Here is a 19,684-nt window from a genome sequence, read left to right on the forward strand (position 1 = left end):
GTCCAAAGACTGAGATTGTGGCATATGACATGTCAAGTTGTGAAGATCCTTGGAGTTTAACTTCCCATGATCTAGACAATAGCATGCCATATTTAGGTGGGATGTCAGCGACTACTATATCCATGAGAATGGTCTTAGCAGGATATTGTACCAAGGAAACACACAGGTCTTTGATTAACCCTAGACACTTTAATTGACTTGAGTCAAATGAAAACAAGTCCTTGTAAGGTCTAGTAATGTCCAAATTTAATTTTTCCATAACCGATTTAGGCATTAAATTGTGTGAAGCCCATGAATATAACATTGCATTGTGCAAGATTTTATCATGAATACTAAGGCTAATATAAAAGGGTGGTATCCCTCCTTCTAATGGTTTTCCATTAACACCAGGACCGAATATAAGCTCAGGCTAATCATCAAACAAGATGACAAAGTGTTCATTCTCAATAAAGTTTAAGGTTTTGTTTATTTGAGACTTATAGGTTTCACTTTTAATCAGCTCTGTTAAGGGAACTGAAATTTTTAGTTTAGCTACCTCTGCTCCCAAATTAAAGGGCAAAGTGAATTTTTCTATTTGAGTGCTTGGGATTTTCATAACAGGAGTTGGGGTAGGTTGCTCGTCTTTTTCTGTATTTAAGGTATTTTTATGTGGATTTTCTAACATGGTGCTTGAAGATTTTTACATTGCCTCCTTGGAGGGGATTGAAGTGGATGGTTGATCATTAGGAGGTTGGTCATGGGTTATATATACAATGGTGCGACCAGGAGGGTTCTAATTTGGTTTAGGGAGAATTTGAAGAGTTTTAGTAACTGGAGATGCTTTGATCTTCTTGGGTTGATTTGGCACTATTTTCTTGGTTTGGTCAGGATTTTCCGAATTCTTTTTACTCCTTAAATTGTATTGTTTGTGTACTTCAAAAATGGTAGAATCATACCCTTGTTTATAATCAAATGATTCTACGGATTGGGTCTGCAATTGTTGCAGCATATGCAGTTCCTTCTCATCTTGGGTCAAGAAGACAGTTTCCTCGTCATATAATCCCATTAAGTTAATGTGTGTGTCTTGTTCAAGGTCATCTGAATGGGATGTTTCAACATGTTTTTCCTGAAAGGGAGGCCTAATATTCTGTTCAAGTCCATTCTTTCCAGTATTTTGATTCTGATTCGTTTTAAAGTTTGGATTTCTCATTGGAGGTGCCCGTTGATTATCCCGTTGAGGCTTCCTCTCAATGTTCTCTATCCTATCCATCAGTTTTTCCATACATTTGGTTAGAACATCTATTTTAAGGTTAGAGGGTGAGGCTTCATATTTTGCAGATCCTCTCCTTTCATTCCTAACCCTAGCTCTTTTTGCTAGCAAGCTGGCTTCTACGCTAACTGCTACACTCTGCATGTCTTCTAAAGTTGGAGGATTTCTCTCTCTAAGTTGGAAGGCCATATCAGTATCCAACCCATTAGGAATATTTATAAGTGCAAAGTCAGGTGGGGGTCTAAGATTGATTGGTATTGCATTGTATATATTGTTAAATCTGGTACAATAATCCTGAACTGTTTCATTTGGTCCTCTTCTGATGTTTTCATATTCTGAAAGGATCTGCAGAGGGTTCTTTTTCTTTTCCCATTTATTTAAAAATTTCTGATAAAATATATCTAAACTATCTATGCTATTAGTAGGTAACAATCTAAACCATTTCCTTACATCACTAGCTAGAGTCTGAGCAAAAAGTCTCATTTGAACATCTCTAATATCAATTTCATGTAATTTAAAGTAGTCTATCATTTTGTTTACATGATGTTGTGATGTATAAGGTCCTATGCCATCAAATTGGACAATTTTGTTTTGGTAATCTTGTGGCATGGCACCAAGTGTGGCAAGTAACACAAGAGGAGCATATCTATTTTCCATGGCTCTAAGTAGGGCAGGGCTAAGGAGTGGGGTTGGGGTACCAGGAGATGATACAGTAGTTTATGGAGAACTAGGAGTAATAGGTGATTGATGGGTAATGATAGGTTGGTAGGGAAGTGAAGGTATAAATGGAGGTGAGGAATGAACTTCAAAGATGGAAGGGAATAATGGTGAACTAAGGCTAGTTGACACTAGTTCAAAAAGCTCGGGGATCTTAGCAGTAGTAAGGGGTGACTGAGAGGAATTTAGAATATACTCAACAATTGTCTGGTTTGCCTTCTGGACTTCGAGGTCTACAATAAACTCTGGATCTAAAACTATGTCATCAAGTGCACTTTTAGACCTGGTTCTAAATAGAGAAAGGTGAAATGACAGATCAAAGGGGAGGTCTTCTAGAAAAAACCACTCATCAAGGCATGAATCTGATTTGATTGAAGGTGTTGGACTGACTGAACTTTATTGTCTTTTGGATCTTCTCGAAATCAGTTGGGGTTATCCACTACTAGGACAGGGTTTGGATCTAGATTGGCCCTAGTATAGTTAGTTCTCCTTGAAGCTAGAGTTTCGAGTTTTTCTAATTACTTTCTTTTTGTGAAATTTTGTAAATAACTTCTAATAAACCCTTCAAGAGGCTCAAAATAAATATTTGAAATTTTCTCAAAGGTTTATTAAGACTAAGGGTTTGAATCCCCAGTATGGTCGCCATTATGTTATCACTCAGAAGTTTTCCCTAGAATTTATCAAAAGAAGGAAGCATCCGAGGTAACCACAAACCAATAATTTAGGCTTAGGCTCTAGCCAACCTAAGTCCAGAGAGGGCTCTCTATCTATAATTTAGCTTTGTTTTTATAGGATTTTAGGCTAGTTCTTAGTGTTCATGGGGTTTTGTTTTGAATTGAAGGTTAGGTGGTGGAATTCTTAGAGCAGATGGATAGAGCTAGCTCTTCAAGCTGTTGGGCTATGGAGTCAACGAATGGATAGCATAACTGGACCAGATGATTAAAGGGAATGTTCATAGGACAGGCTAGCAAAACAAAAGGAAAATATTTAGGCCAAATGGGTGAATTGATTCTAACCAGGGTGAAAGGGGACTTAAGAATCCTTGGACAAGGATCAAAATGAAGAACAGAGGGTGATCGTGAACAAAGGGCAATTAAGAATCCTTTGCTATAGACTAGAGTAGAAACTACGGAAGCTAAGGAGCAGTTAAGAACTCCCTAGCTAAGATATTTTAGGAGAAAACATTCAGAATGTAAAACAGTCAAGACAGAGTGCATTCAAGCAATTTCTGAAATCATTCCCTGTTATACATTTAGATTTTATAAATTTACATAAAATATTATGGAAAAAACACAAGGAAATTAACATTGAACATAGAAGAATACTTATTTGTATTTCTCTTTACACAAGAATCCTATAAAATATCTGATCTTTATTCCTTGATCCAGCAAGCCAATCTAGTCATTGATACAATAGAACTTTGATTTCAGAGTAAAAGTCTATAGAAATGTCTTGGAATCCACACTACATACTTCGAAATGTGAAGTATTTATACAAAAATATTTACAAAATATCTCAAAACAGCTTGATACTTAATCTAGGGAATAAGAATATCTTCTTGCATGAAGATAGAGATAGATGTTAAACTTCTTCATGCGGTCCCTTTTATTATGGTGTTGTTGGCTATTTCTGTTGAGTTGGAGCCATTTAAGCTGGCTGATAGTTGTGGTATTTCTATGCTGGAATATTCTTTTCCTTGATATTTTACTAATACTCTTTGACTCTGTTACGCTTTGACCCTGCTGATCTGTCCTTTACCTGTCTCACCTGGCTGCCTTCAGATTTACTGTGGTAACTTTCTGATGTAAAACTTTTTCATAGTAAATATGTCATTTTCTCACACCATTCTCTCAAGCATATCATTTTCAACATTCTTCTGTAAATTTCATCGGCCTCTACGTATTTTGCAAAATTGGGTTTGGTGAGAAGCAAATGTTTCACCTCATGTTCTAGGAAAAATAAGTTCTCCAATGTATCATATAATACTTTACCTGTTGGCAGGGCTTTAATGCCTGAAGAGCTTGCTTGTTCCTTTGCCAACATCTTGAGTCTATCACTATAGTCCAATTGGGTCATGAGTTTGTCATTGATGACCATAGGTCTGGGAAGGCCTTTGTCCCTCAAAATTTGAAATTTAGCCATAAACCTGTCAATGGCTACCTGCATGTTATGGCACCTTTCTTCTAAGTTGAGAATGAGCTTTCTTTTGGAAATAACCTTTTTAATCTCTAGGATGGATTCAGTCCTATCCTCTATGCCAAGCTCATGGAGCTCATATTTGTTCTTACTGTTCAGGAGGTGGATAAGTTGATTTGCATCCTCAGGTTTATCTCCTAATTCTTCCCTTACTTTCTGGATGGCTTCAGTGGCTACCTTCATGTTATAGACATTTTTGGGCACTGCAACCCCAAGCATAAAATGTCCATATACCAAGGGCTCCTAAGTCCCTAAAAGTGTTGTTCCAACCCATAAAGGAACAAGGTTAACTGATTACAGCTTCTCCCAGAAGTTCTCCATGAAAAACCACTCAGAACTGGTCAAAACAAGATCATTTCACCTACTCCATAGGCAAAGTGCGTTGCATCTCACCTAAGTACACTCAGTGGGTGTGTTGCATTTCAAAAAGCCCTTCTATGGGGTGCGATGGGCGAGAAGAGACAAATGGCGCTGTCAATCCACGAGGTGGAGAAGAATGGAATCTTCCAGAAACTTCTCCTGTGACACTTGTCATTCTGAATTCGACCAAGGATGAGTAAGAGATAATCAATCTCCAAGTGGAAGAAAGAACTATCAGAGGGAAGACACTAATCAAATCACAAGCTGACTCATCTCCCTTACAGAGATCTATATATGGATCCCTCATCCCAGAGATCCAGAGGCTGGAATTTTGCATCCTGTAAGGAATTGCTGTTGGTTTCTTGAGGCAACATCATAGTGTTGGGTGATCTAAGCTTTTGTATGAGGTGAAGAAGGGCTTACTTGCTGAGAGGATGATGCTGGGTCAGAATAACTGGTTTTAACTCTCTTGGCTCTTTCTTGATTATAATTAAAACTATTCAAGTTTTCCTCCATACTCTTGTGTCATTTATGTGTTTATGCATTTGTATGGTCAATTTACATATGATTTTAGATTGTTTATGATAATAGATCCATGTTCTGGTATAGTGTTATGCTACTTTGATTCTATAGGTACTCTATGAAGCTGGGTGTACAAGGAAGCAAGTAGCAAAGGACTATCAGAAGAGAGAGGAATCGAGCAAGGAACCAAGCGCAAGACGGAGGTTGGTCTCCCTTATTCTTCTCTCATCTATCTTTCATAAAGGAAAATGAAAGTAGTTTTACTTTGTTTGTTTCTAAGGTAGCTACCACACCTTAATGGGATTAGCAGTTCTGGATAGACACTTTTCCCTATAACAAAATGGTGACTCCACTGGGGAGCGACTAGGTTGTTTGTTTATCTACATTTGTTTACTTTATAAACTTACAGACAGAGCCTAAAGTTGAGCCAGGTAGCTTTCGAAGTGCATTTGCTATGCAAATGCATAGTAGATAAATGGCGCTTCAGTCAATCTCCAAGTTTTGTTTATGAATTAAAAACTTATTTACAAACTCTCTAATTGTCCTTGTGGTGGCTCTAGTAACCTCTTTAGATCTACCCCTGTTGTTGATTTACTGATTACCACTTGCTCGACCAAAATCCCTGAACTGAACTGCAAACTGTGACCTGGAACCCAAGTAAAGTCTCGTCTCTGGCCCAACGCACTCTCTGTTCTGTGAATCTGAAATTCAGCGCACTTCCCAAGTGTAGTAGGTGCGTTGCATTTCAAATTCACTGTGTTACAGGTGTGCTGATCAGACTAGGCATTGTTCCTGAATTTTGGTTTCTGTTCACTCTTTTCAGATCTATTCAAAAATTTTGCTACCTGTAGTCAGTACACCTCTATTTGAAACCCCTTTCCTTGCTGATATTTTGCCTCCATTGTGCAAAGAACTGTAAATGTTTTTGTGTATTTGTTGAGTCATTTTCAGTTCTCCTTTTCAAAAAAGTAACGTAATTGTACTGTCGTTTCTTGATTTGAAAGTGTCGCAAGTGTCGTTTTCAGTCATAGAAGAGAGTCTGATTGCTCTTGATATTTGATTACCTTGTTACTGTTGTATTTGATCTGAATTAGTAGTTTTTCTAGTATCGAAAGCAAGCCTTCATTCCCAAATCGCAAAGTGTTGTCATTGTCTTCATTTTGATTTTGAAAAGAAACTTGTTGGTAATTGTCGCTAGAAAAGTAATTCAGATTTGTGCACTAGATTTCTTTTTATCATTCACATATTAAGAAGGCTGAAAACAAATACATGCATGTGCATTTGCATTTATACTGTTTGATTGGTTTGATTTAGGACAGTGCATATAGTGTGTGCTCTTTGCTCTTTGTTGAAAGAATTCTATCTTTCTTTCCTTAGTAGCTAGGATTTTCATTGCATAAAGAAGATTAAAGATTGTTTATCATCTTAGATTGCATTTTAGGAATTGTACATCTACATCACGCGGTGAACCTAAAAGTCAAATTTCTTAAGCGAGATCAACTATAAAATAAATTTAATGAATCTAACAACACTTTGGAACCTAACACACAACATCTAGAAGTCTAGGCTAGAGACGTATTCCGGCATCGTAAAGCCTGGTAACTATTGTTCTCACTGTTGGTTGGGTGATTCCCCCACTTTGAGACGATAAGTGCTAGTATGGACTTGTGCTCCCACGTACCGTCGAGTATATTTTGGGAGACCACAATAGGCTTAATCCTTTATCCATAGGAAGCCGTGTCTGCCGCCCTATCGATCGCAATGCACTAAACACAACATTTGGGAAGATTGACAGTCGTACCGTAAAAAGTATTCTGCAGTTTTGTGATTGGTTTGGTAATCCCTCTGCCTAGATTTCAAGAGCAGACCCTTTCATTCCTTTTCAAACTCCTTAACAGAAAAGGTCCATCTGAGCACTTGTCACTTCAGGCTCATTAAAAATCGAAGGCGACTAGAGTCATCTTTTATTTTTTCTCGACTCTTTAAAATTGAAAAAACAATTTGTGTCAAAGCGTCTAAAATTTATTTTAAATGGAATAATCATCACCTCTCCTACATTGGTCTTAGGTTGAGAAAATGGAGTCTACCAACCAAGGAGTTCCCCTTGGAGGAAATCCTAGCCCCTTCTCCTCTTGGGGAGATGTTGGTGCGCCCCACATGGCCACATTGTCACTTCCAGGATTGATGATTGGTTTGCCCGTATGGCTTTTCTCAACCTCCATCATTCAAAACACCGCGATTCCTGAACAATCGAGTCAGCAACTAGACAATCCCAGAGTTACCCCCTAACCCTCTACTTCGTCCAATTCTTCCTCTCCTCCTTCCTCTTCGCTTGATGGGGTTGGTAAAGCCAAAAATCAAGTATTTGAGAAGATGAAGGAAAAGAAGAAGAAAGAGAAGAAGAAGAAGGAGCCAAAGGCGAAAGGGGGCAACCAAGAGTCATCTAGCGAAAATCCACACACTAGACTGACCAGGCCTAAATCGACATGTGTCATTTGCAAAGGAGACCACTATCATAGAGATTGTCCCTACATCCCTCGGATCTTAAGGGACTGGTCTCCTCGTTTGCACAACCCGATGTCGTCAACCTCTGATGATCATGTTGAAAACACACCATCGACTAGTGAAAGTGAAGTTCCTAGACGAAAAGGAAAGTACAAATTTCCTTGTAAATTATGTGAAGGCGATCACGCCATCCACTGTTCTCCCTTCTTAGACGAGGCTAAAAGAGTTTTGGACGATCGTCCGGTTTCACCGTTACAACTTCCTCCTGGATATAAGAAACTCTTGCCGAGTCCATCGCTAGTTGAAAATCCAGCTGACCCGCCCAGGTGGTTGGCCGAAGCATCTATCATTGAAGATAAACCATCTGAACCCATACCAGACAAAAGTCAAAAGGTCAAGGCGGCAGTTGACCTGGTCTTGCCTTCAGAGGTTCCATCTTCAGATGATATAGTCACCGAAGAGAACAAGGATGACACTGTCCAAATTCTTTTCGTAAGCACAGACTCCGATGAACATGGGGGAAATTTACCCATTCCTTTACCGCAGGAAGGAAGTCCGTCAGAGTCGTACCCGGCCATATATTCGGTCCCACCTCCAAGAAACCTAGGTGTTTCCTTCGACTGGAATTAGCTAGGCAGACCTCGTTTACCAGCTAGTGTACCATTCCGAATCATTGCTCAAGTATATAGAATGGTTATGGCTGGTACCATCATAGATGAAGGGGCTTCTGTGAGTATCCTTTCCTCAAATGCTTGGAAAGCGCTTGGTTCACCATCGCTTTTGCCTGAGATGAGAAATCTAACAGGCTTTGACAAAGGAACCAGTCGACCGTTAGGGATCCTTCCCAATGTGCCCATAACATTGAGAGGGAAACCGTTCAAATGAATGTAATGGTAGTCCAAGGACCCCTGGATTATAATCTACTCCTTGGACGAGACTATATTTATTGCATGGGAGCCATTGTCTCATCACTCTTTAGAGTAATGTGTTTTCCGCACGAAGGAAGAGTGGTCAAGCTCGTAGACCAACTTTCATTTCCCGGTTCACACATAGCAAATAGCCATATAAAATCCCTAAATGGTCTTTTCACGCAAGGAATGTCTCATCAATCCCCAGTCCGTCCTCCTGATGAGCACGAGTGATTCGGAGGACATGACTGAAACCAGGGGGCATGCACCCTGGTCTGCTTCGGTAGGAAAACTTCAGGTATAGAATAGGTTTCCGCGAGAGATATATGACTAGTTTGACACTCTCGTCCATGATTGGAAAAGGGTGTTGGACTGGAATAAGATTCCCTTGTCAAAGTTATGTGGGTAGAGGCACTTGCGCCACCCACCTTTGTCTATTTCGGTAGGCATCGCCGAAGAAGTGTTTTGTTTGCAGCCCAGATAAAACAATCTTTGGTAACCTGAAAGAGGTAAACCTTTCCTGATAAAGCGAATTTTTGTTGGTAGAATAAAAGGTGACATTGAAACTCTATTTTATACCTGGGGGCATGCAAACCTTTTGGCGTGCAAGCGAAGAGCGACCATTTATTTTTTGAATTTGTAGGTCCTCTAACCCTTTAAACTCGTAGGATTGGTCGTTTCCTAACTTGCATAAAGAAAGGATGTGGGGCAAAGATTTGAAAAATTGCCATTTTTATATATGAGACATCCTTATTATACGACTGGATTAATCGAGCAGTTTTAACGCGGACTTCATGCTCATTAAAAAATAAACATAAGCAATGAGCAAATGTTTCCCCCAGTGTTTAAGCTCAATAAAAAATGAACCAATTCCCAGTAAATAATCATCGTGAATGTAGTACTTCAGCCTTTAAAGCCTTGGTCGTGTTCCCATTATCACCTCCACTCTGTATTGGCCGATCATTCACCTCCATTTGATTGTTTACCCCTTTCAAGGAACAACTGCGAAGAGTGATCCTATTAGCCATCCTTGTAACGCTGCCGTGATTGGAAAATTCCAAATCTTACCTGGAATCAGCTGCTACCCAATTTTATCACTCGTTCCTCAAAGACGAGTCTCCTTTAAAGCTCTTTTCAACTGACTCGTAAAATATGAAAGATTGCCGAGCCATTGGCCTCTCCAGCTCGTTAAAGGGACCAGAAGTGCTATCCCTCCTTTAGATTTTAATCTTTTTGGACTTGAGGGATTATCACAAAAAAAGAGCGAGCACTTGTTTTATTCGGCTTGTTAAAAGTATCGAAAATTCATCTCTTATGTATTGTTTTACACTTTTTCGGACTTAAGGGATTAGATGACGAAAAAGGATTTTTTGAGTTTCCTTTACGTCCCTTTTTAGACTCTCTAAAATTGAAAAGGACCGAGTTATCTTTGTCGTTAAACTCGTTAAAACCTAATAGCGACAAACTTGTCCATAGCAGACAAGAACGAGTTTCACTATCGCTAGGCTTGTTAAAACATAGCAATGGGTTTTCCCGAAGGGAAAATTATAGAACAAGCATATGTTATCCTCCTCAAGCTTGAAAAAAATAAAGAGGTACTGGTCAGCAATGATTGGGGAAAATTGGGAAGAAAACTTGAAGAAACTTTGTTGGTAGCAAGTTGCTCTTGAACATGACACTTTCACTCCGCATCCAAGTCGGGTTGGGTTGTTTCATTCACCGGTAACATCACCATGGTCAGATCACACCATCCACATTTGGGGTTAATGCTACCAATCCATCATGTCAATGTCGCCAGTATGTTCAAGAGAAGTCACTCAGAGAATTCACCTGTGTCTCACCCGCTGCAATACATTTACGCTCCATTCTTTCATGACCACCACCCTGAACCTAATATCACCAAACCATTTTCACCTCCACTAAAATCATTTGCTCTGTTCCGTGTCATTGATGTGGGATTCATTAAGGCCCTCCTATGATGGATCACTTCTTCTTGACATCAGATCATTATCCAAGAAGTCGATCTAGGAACACCCCTTTCAGTACTTTGAAGCTTGCATGCCTCAATGGCAAGTTTCTCACTTCCGGCGACAGGTTTACATCAATGACCTTTGACCGAAAGATTTTGCGTGGTGTTCGATGCCAAGACCTTTATTCACACCACATGAATTGTACTGCAGTACCTTGAGGATCATTATCATTATCGGTGATACCTCTCACACCTGCTAACAGCTTACATCATTGGCTAGTAATCAGGTGATGTCTTTCCATGTTCGACTCCAGAACATCTCTCACATGGATCGACTTGTACTTTGCATGAAGATCGAACGAGATTGAAGACCTCGGATCTAGTTTCATCCATCCGGGCTGCGATATATATTCAAGAAAATAAAGACATCAAATGTACATCATTGCTGCACATATAATCATCTAATCAAAGGGATGATGGCTCTACCAGAATCATCAGTCTACACTCAGACGATTGTCTGTCCTATGTACATGAAAATGAATTTATAAAGCTGAGCATGGGAATGCCTGCCTCAGCTAGGTCATGAAAATATTATGAAGATAATGTATTGTATTTTATCTTATTACAGGTCTCCTCCCAGCTTGAAAGAACTTCGGATCTTCATGATAAAGCATTTCACCCGACATCAAAAAGATTAACGACCTCATGATTTAGGGGGCAACTGTTATAGACATTTTTGGGCACTGCAACGCCAAGCATAAAATGTCCATATACCAAGGGCTCCTAAGTCCCTAAAAGTGTTGTTCCAACCCCTAAAGGAACAAGGTCAACTGATTACAGCTTCTCCCAGAAGTTCTCCATGAAAAACCACTCAGAACTAGTCAAAACAGGATCATTTCACCTACTCCATAGGCAAAGTGCATTGCATCTCACCTAAGTACACTCAGTGGGTGTGTTGCATTTCAAAAATCCCTTCTATTGGGTGCGATGGGCGAGAAGAGACAAATGGCACTATCAATCCGTGAGGTGGAGAAGCATGGAATCTTCCAGAAACTTCTCCTGTGACACTTGCCATTCTGAATTCGACCAAGGATGAGTAAGCGATCATCAATCTCCAAGTGGAAGCAAGAACTATTAGAGGGAAGACACTAATCAAATCACAAGCTGACTCATCTCCCTTACAGAGATCTATATATGGATCCGTCATCCCAGAGATCCAGAGGCTAGAATTTTGCATCTTGTAAGGAATTGTTGTTGGTTTCTTGAGGCAACATCATAGTGTTGGGTGATCTAAGATTTTGTATGAGGTGAAGAAGGGCTTACTTGCTGAGAGGATGATGTTGGGTCAAAATAATTGGTTGTAACTCTCTTGGCTCTTTCTTGATTATCAATAAATCTATTCAAGTTTTCCTCCATACTCTTGTGTCATTTATGTTTTATGCATTTGTATGGTCAATTTACATCTGATCCTAGATTGTTTATGATAATAGATCCATGTTCTGGTATAGTGTTATGTTGCTTTGATTCTACAGGTACTCTGTGAAGCTGGGTGTACAAGGAAGCAAGTAGCAAAGGACTATCAGAAGAGAGAGGAATCGAGCAAGGAACCAAGCGCAAGACAGAGGTTGGTCTCCCTTATTCTTCTCTCATCTATCTTTCATAAAGGAAAATGAAAGTAGTTTTACTTTGTTTGTTTCTAAGGTAGCTACCACACCTTAGTGGGATTAGCAATTCTGCATAGAAACTTTTCCCTGTAACACTTCACCAGTTCAATTTTCTCAAATATAACTTGGATTGATGGCCAAATATCATTGACAGAGGTAATGCTATTGGCCCAGAGCATCTCTTTAGTCTATCTTAGTGGCTTTTGCAGTGTCAAATCTTTGTCTAGGACTTTGATTTTCTCACCCATTGTTTGGGCTTTCTGTGTTTCTTCTCTTTGCTGAATTTGGGCAAGTTTGCAATTAGTTTACAAACTTGCCACTTTCTCCTTTAATATTTTGAGCTTTGTTGCTTGAATGGAGATCTCCTCCATAACATTTACCAGTTCTGTTCTTATCTCAGTTGATATACCTGCTGCTGTAGTGTACTCAGTTGTAATTGGTAGTGCTATGGAAGGTGGAGCTGTAGGTGCCAATGATACTGCCATTGTGGAAGGAACTGATGTTGATATTGTGGGAATGACAGTTCCCGGAGTTGTGGCCAGGTCATTTTTCTTGGACTGAATTAAAGTGTCCAACTCATTCTCTATTTCTTTAAGCTGATCATTTAGCTTTAGGACTTGGTCCATAAGCTTTTCATGTCCTTGTTATTCTTCTAGGACTTCCATTGCTTGATGCTGATGCAGCTGGGGAATTTTGAGCTGCTTCTTCAGTGCAACAATGTCATCATTCTTCTTTTTAATTAGCTGCTCTATCGCTTTCACATCCTTGGGATCATGTCCCATTTCTATCACTAAGTCCTCTAAGGACTTGATTCTTGTATCTTTGGACTATGAGGAGGCATTCTCCAACTAAAACTGAGCTGACATATTATTTAAAGAGTTTTTCAATTGGTGGGCTACTATGGATTTCCCTGTCGACGTAGAATAAATCATCTCACCTATTTGCTTATGCAGCTCAATATGGTCAATGAGATGAATATCCCTTGCCAGTACTTGAAAATCTACTTTCTTAAAATCTGATGTTGTTCTTGGCTGCTGAGTGGTTGGCTTAGTGAAAGTCATCTGCATTTTCCCCTCTTTAACATCAAAGGCTAACATAAGCCTTGTTTGATTGGAAGGGGTCATGTTTAGATACTGTGCATAGGTTTGGGCTTTCAGCCTCTCATTTCTAGCCTTTATTTATTTGTATCTCTCCTTGATATCTTGGTCTTCAACTGTTGGCATTGTAAAAGAGGATACCTCAACACTTTGCTTCCTTTCCAATATCTGAGTGTTTGATGTGGAAGGTTCTATAGTGCCTCTAGATGGAGTGGCAAGCCTACTCCCATCTCTTTTTGTGCTTGTAACCTCAACTGTCTCTATATATTCCTATTCAGAGACATGATTGACTCTTTGTCTCTTAGCCTGGCTTGTCTCTACATGGGCTTGTGATGTTGCTCTTTTTGAAGTAGTGGCCCCTTCCCTGTTTCTATTGAGGCTTTTCTTCTCATTTAGAGGATTTTGTAGAACTGGAGGGGTACTCATGGTGGTTTTTGTTTTATCTGATTTCTCTGGTATGTCTATTTGATTTTGTACCTCTAACAGGTCTAGTACTTATGAGCCCTCTGGCACCTGTGATTATTCTAGTACCTGTGATTCTTCTGGCACCTGTAGGAAGGAACCCTAATCAAGTTGTTTCTCTAGGTAAATGAGTGCATTCTCAATGTCTACTTTGGTGTTGTCCTGATCTACTAAGGTCCCTTCTACCCATTTTGATTGGTTTGCAAAGGCTTCAATTTCAGGAATGGGGTGATGAATGAAAGGTCCTAGCTTGACCTTTTATCTCTTCTTGGTTATGAATTCCAAAGGGTCATATCTCTAGGTAAAGCTTTTCTGGAATTTCATGCTCTGCAATATTAAATCTGCTTCATGGCCTGCTTCCCTTGAGTTACCTATGAAGGGGCCTAATTGGTCTTTGATTTTGAAGCTCGCCTTCATCTTGGCATTAACAAAATTTTTTTCATTTGCACTGATAATCTACCTGTAATACTCTAAAGCAAATAACCTCATTGGGAGGTATTTGGGGAGTTTGTATGGTGCCATCATGCAACCATAGATTCTGATCTCAGTATGGTTTTGGTACAAGTAAAAATCACCTACCTTGGACTATTTTGACAATTGCAGGACCCATTTTATGTCTGAATTGATTCTTGGAGAAGGGCTTCCTATCATCATTGTCACAATTGGATGCACAAATAGGTAATAAAGTCAGCATATGAATATTGGGAGTGATATTTATGGATCAATGGAGTCCATAAAATTACTCATCTAGGGTGACCTTTTGTGTCAAGCTTTTGGAGAGTAAAGGGGAACTTATCTGCTTGGTAGTATAGAAAAAGGTGATACAAAACTGAGGAATACTTTAAGACTCACTCATTACTCATCCTAAGGAACTGGTCATGAATCCTATCGGCTATAAACTTGGCATAATCATAAATGACAGTAGGAGGCTATCGTGAAGTGAAGATGGACATGACAGCCAGGATGATTTCATCTATATACTCATTGGTGGTATAACCTACGACACTAGATATCATTGCTACGATGTCCTGGCCAAATGGGTAAAATATGGTATACACATACGGAGGAGGATCTTTTAGGATATGATTTTCCTCCCTGATGAAAGTTTGGAACATCTCAGCAAGTTTGCAGTGGTAAGCTTGGGGAATTGGTCTAATAGGTCTCCAATTGAAATAGGGGTTATGTTTTTCCCTGGTTGAAGTTGCAACATCTCATTGATAGATTCAATAGTGATGGTGGAAAGTATGGTTTGGTTAGGGGACATCACTGCTCTTTGAATGGGGATATAATTTGCATGTGAATAATGGACAATTTGTAGGAAAATGTGAACTTTAGGGAATTGGTACTTGGGCAAATTGGACTGCCAAAAACCAATTTTATCAGCATGGTTCATGTATTGGTCTTTGTATCAGCAGTATAGTTTGAGAGGGGATTCATGGACATAGGTATCCTTTATATATAAATCTTCTCAGAGGCTTCATTCTTCTTCTTTATGAAGAAGAGAGGAAGACATCACATCAAAGGCTTGGGATGTCAGGGAAGTTGTTAAAGCTATTAAAGATGAAGAACTGGATTAGTTGTTCAGAGGATGAGCAACCCATTCAACATGGGGGTGATGATGAGCCCCAGAAATGGGTAACTATATGGGCTCATTCTGCCTATTATTTTCATTTAATCCACCATTATCAATAGTTTTGTGCATGTTTTTTAATATATTTATGTCAATAGAGTGGATGGGGATGGTCACTTTGCCATGTAGTCTAATGAGTGTTTATTGCAGATTTTTCAGACAATTTTGGACAAGGACCAGGAATTTATGAGCAAAATGACAGCCAAACTCGAGGAAACAGGGATGAGGACTTATAGGAGGGGTGTCTCCTTCATTAATAACCCCCTCCTCGAATTCGTAATCAATAGTTCGGAGTACAAAGGCCCAAATTCATGATTCCAAGGGGCAGCCGAGCAAGTCAAGTAGGGATGTTGTTATCTTTAGTTCTAGGCAGTCGAGTTCCTTAAGTTTAGGAGTACTATTGGGAGTGCACCCTTGTATAAATAAGAAGGCTTCAAGCCTCAGTAGTTTAGCCATTTCTTAGTCTGTTTTTACACTTTTGTGCAGCGTTGTACTCAGCTCATTTTCGAGCTCTTTTTGAAGACAGTTTTATGATGTAACTGCTATTTTTTTTTATCAATGAAGATGAATCAAGTTTTGAACCAGCACTGATCTTTTCTAGAGGGTTGAAGCTCTTGGGTTAGGGCCCAACCCAAGTGCCCAACACCTCCTTTGTGTATTTATATGCTTTTTCTTGCATTCATAAGATAATTTTTGTTGTTTAGGTTAATCTTGCTTTGTTAAATTAGGTTGCTTTTGATGGTTAGAATAGTTGTTTTTGCTTCAAGTTGCTTTAGTAGTTCGCTACAGTAACAAAAAAAAGATCAAAAAGGCCACCAATAGGTCTTGATCTCCTTTCTCCCTCCTTGGGACCATTATTTGAGGTCAAGGCACTATTGTTGCAACCAAAAACACAGTTTTTGCTCCTCCAATGCAACTGCTAGTGTGATATTTCGAGTTGGAGAAGTTGATATTAGTTTGGATTCACATGCTTAGATCATTTCATGTTCATTTACCATGGTTTTCTCACACATTTTTCTGTTCATAAAGTATTTTTTGGCATTTTTCTAGTTTTAGGTCAGAATTCAAGTTAAAATAGACAAAACTTTGTTTTTCGGCTCTTGCTTTGGTCAATTTCGAGGAAATAATTGTGTAGCTCTCTTGTAAAAAATTCCAACTTATCATTCCAAAATACAGCCTATACCAGTTCATTTCTCAATATTTCCCCACTCATTCACCACGTTTCACCAATCTACCCTAATGTATACTTTCTTTTTCCATAGAGCTGCTTTCTTAGCATTTGAACAAACCCAACCATCTCCTTCATCCTTGATATTGTTTGACAAGGTATAGACCCCTCAACACCTTCATTAAACCTTCATTCCCCTTTCCCATCATTTTTCCACCTTCAAACCTCGACAAACCACTTTCGGCCTCCTCTTGTAGATCCTCTTGTAGAATCTCCTGTAGATCCCCTGTAGCCTCCTGTAGAATTTCCTACGAGTGATTTTTCGAAGTTTGATCACAATGGAAGTATCCAAAAAGGTGCTAGGGACTTCTTAGGACCCATCCACACCTTCCTCACCATCTGCAAAAGCCAACTCTATCTTCCTTTGCCACCAAACCTCTGCACAATCACAACTAGTAAAATCATAAGCATAATAATTCCACACAAAAATACTCAAAAGTACAAAAAAAGATGATTTCTTCTCATTTCTCTTCAGAAGTAGCTTTAATAAATGTAATTTACCTTTTCAGTAGTAAATGGCACCCATTTCAGTAGTTTCCATCTCTTTCTTTCACACCTAGGGTTTGCTAGGGTTTGTTAGGGTTTGCATTCCATTTCAGTTTTCCTTCCCTTTCTGCAAATAGAATAGCCCCTATAGAGTTAGTTTCCTTTCATCACAGTTAAATCTTCTTCTGAGAACTCATAGAAGTTGGCTTAAGCTCCTAGCAAAATTGCACCAGCTGATCAAGTGACAACCTACAGTAAGAGCTAGTACTTGTGCATACAACACTGTCGCTTCCAAGTTTGTTACGAACTACCAGGTTGATAAAAGTAAAGAAGGGAGCCCCAAGAGTTGCAGCATTATTCCAAAGGAAGAATAGGTACTGAGGTCGTATGTTTTTTTATTTTAATAATTGTTTTGTGAGTGCAAGTTTAGTTGCAGATGCTGGAGGAAATTTGGCACAAATGAGCAGCAAAGTAAAGATGGTAGAAGAGGATTCTATGGGAGAATTTAATCCATGGAACAAATATGTTCAATTGCTAGAGAGAATACTGGAAAGTCAGGATTCAATGTCGAAAGAGATAATCATGAAAGAGAGTAAGGATGAAAGGAATGCATAAAGAGTAAGTGATAGAATTTGACAACTTCAAGGAGAAAAACATCATATTGAAGAGTTAGTGGAGAACAAAAACAACCTGAAACAAAGAGAAAGAGGTAGAAGTAAGTGGCAAAGTATGGATCAGTCCAAGGATGTTCTAGAAATAGAGATTGAAGAATTATGGTAGTTGATTATGAAACAGTCCATATGGAGGAGATTGATAGTAGTAGGAAGGATGATCAATCACAACTTGAACCTGAATGACAAGGAGAAGAAAATGAAATAGGAGATAGCAGACATATGACAATAGCAAAGGTGCAAGGCATTTGGGCAGTTACAAACTAAAGTTTGGGACCCTGGATGTTTTTCTATTAACATATGAAGAGACATGATCAGGAGATCATCGATATTTTCTACTTTAGGAGTCTAATGCAGGAGCATTCAGCTCAAAAATATCATTGTATTGTAGTAAACATAGGGGGTCTTATGTTTTAAGGAAGTTGGTTTCCTATTTTTTGAATTAATGTAATTATTAAGAGTTTTGAGTGATTTTAATGAGAGAAGCTAGAATAGGTATTTAATTAAGAATAGTGAGGCATATTTGTAAATATTCTCGAATGTAGGAGAATATGAGAGATTTAGGATAGTTGAGAGATTGAGGGATTTGAGAATTAATTGTAAATCTTAGGTTAGGAGTTAGTTCATGATTTTGTGGATTATAGAGGATCCTTAGATGAGGAAGAGATTTTAGCATTTTGTTGAGGAGTTTATGGATCTAAACCAGGGATTGGCTATAGAATCCTTTTGTATAAATGTAAGCCTAAAAGGCATAGTTAGAGGTTAGATGGTTAGATAATTAGTTGGTTAGTTAAGCTAATTATAGAGTGATTTTAAGCCTATGGGAAAATTGTAAAACAAATGCAACTGACATTGAAGATTAGGCCAAAGAAATAGATACTCTTATGTAAATACTTGTTTATTAATACAAACAACTCAATTTTGAATTTGCGTGTGTGTGTGGAGTACTTCAATTACAATCTATGTGTGAACTTGAGTATTCTACGTAACATAGGTTGCAGGTGGATATGGATAGAATACATAGGAAAAGAATGATACGGAAGATCATAATGGATTGCTTGAATCCATTCGAAGGATCACAGTCAAGATTCAAGAGTGATTGTGTTAAGAACATGTGAAGTTAAGCTCAGAAGGGAGTTGCGCAACAGAACAACAGAAGGACCAGAACCCTTAAGTAATCCGGAACCACATAAAATATTGAAGAAATGGCATAAAAACCCAAGTAAAGAGATGGATGAAAACATGAAGTGTTGATGCATAAGAGCCGTTGGATATATATGATCAACGGGCGGGATTAAGTCGCATAGAATGAAATAATTGGAATCGCATCGTAACATATTACAGGAGTGAATGAACCATCCTTAAGTGATTTGCGATTGCGATATGTGACAATATTGCTAACCATTGGATCAAGTGTTTTGATCAACAGTAAAGGATCATTGTTAAACCTCACATCACAATATTCCAATGGTGAATGAATTAATCTTGGGCCACAAGAAAGTGCGATGTGCGAAGTATGATACCTGATGCAATCAACAATTAGTTCACATCGCAATGTTCCATAGTGGATGTACCTTGGCATAAAGAACTATAATATGTGAAAGTGTGATATGTGATGTGAGTGGACCTGAGAAGGTTTTGGACATGGTTAATTGTATTTGGAATCCGGTTGTGTTAATCGCATATCAGATGCGATAAAGAGTCATGTGTTAGTGTGATGCGGTATTGCAACATCGATGAATCTGATGGAGTAAGCCAATGGTAGAGAATGAATGCGAAAGGTGGAGCATCATGGGAATATATATAAAGGTTGTGGTATGGTGGAAGAGTAATTACATCCTGCAGATCAGGATTTCTGAGAGCAAGTGCTTAAGAGTCTTTGGAATCCTGCAATAGCGATAAAGGTATACATTGATAAATGTGCAAGGCAGAGGAAAAGTGAAATAGGTAAGTTACGTATGCTTTATGAAAGACTTTTATTATAAAAGGTTTATAATATAAACAAAGCAATAAGAAGGTT

This window comes from Pinus tabuliformis, chromosome 9 (assembly GCF_031772625.1).
Source record: "Pinus tabuliformis cultivar Carrire ecotype Pingquan chromosome 9, CPIR1, whole genome shotgun sequence".
In the NCBI taxonomy this organism is placed as follows: domain Eukaryota; kingdom Viridiplantae; phylum Streptophyta; class Pinopsida; order Pinales; family Pinaceae; genus Pinus; species Pinus tabuliformis.